At 38.2% G+C, this 330-nt stretch overlaps 1 long non-coding RNA gene across 1 annotated transcript; it reads left to right on the top strand.

Annotated features, from left to right (window-relative positions):
• The first annotated feature begins 6 nt into the window (after nucleotides 1–6).
• On the top strand, nucleotides 7–328 carry LOC104775431. The gene is made up of 2 exons (XR_765913.1): nucleotides 7–147; nucleotides 298–328. It is a non-coding gene; the product is annotated as an uncharacterized LOC104775431 (long non-coding RNA).
• Nucleotides 329–330: the final 2 nt, after the last annotated feature.

Raw genomic sequence — 330 nt, 5'->3', positions numbered from 1 at the left:
GAAGGTTTCCCTGCAATTTCCAAGGATTGCTTTGCAGCTCTTGAAAAGTTGAATGTTGAGTTAGGTACCAAGTCGGTGCTCTTGGGAAATGGATTGACGCCATCAGCGGCTGATGTAGCTGTGTTTTCAGCTGTGCATTCTTCAGTGGTACCACTTCTCTTAATTTCATACTTTATATAACATTCGTTCCTGAGTTATTTTATGTTTTTTAAAGATGTTAAGATGAAATTTTCATAAAATGTTAACTAGAGGCAGCCTTTAAGACTCACTATTATCTATTTGTCTTACTGTTCCCAGCTTGGCCTCTCAGATTCAGACAAGGAGAAAGTA

This window comes from Camelina sativa, unplaced genomic scaffold, assembly GCF_000633955.1.
Source record: "Camelina sativa cultivar DH55 unplaced genomic scaffold, Cs unpScaffold14345, whole genome shotgun sequence".
NCBI classification, from domain to species: Eukaryota; Viridiplantae; Streptophyta; class Magnoliopsida; order Brassicales; family Brassicaceae; genus Camelina; species Camelina sativa.
The sequence above is the reverse complement of the archived record's forward strand: the minus strand, read 5'-3'. Positions and strand labels throughout refer to the sequence as shown.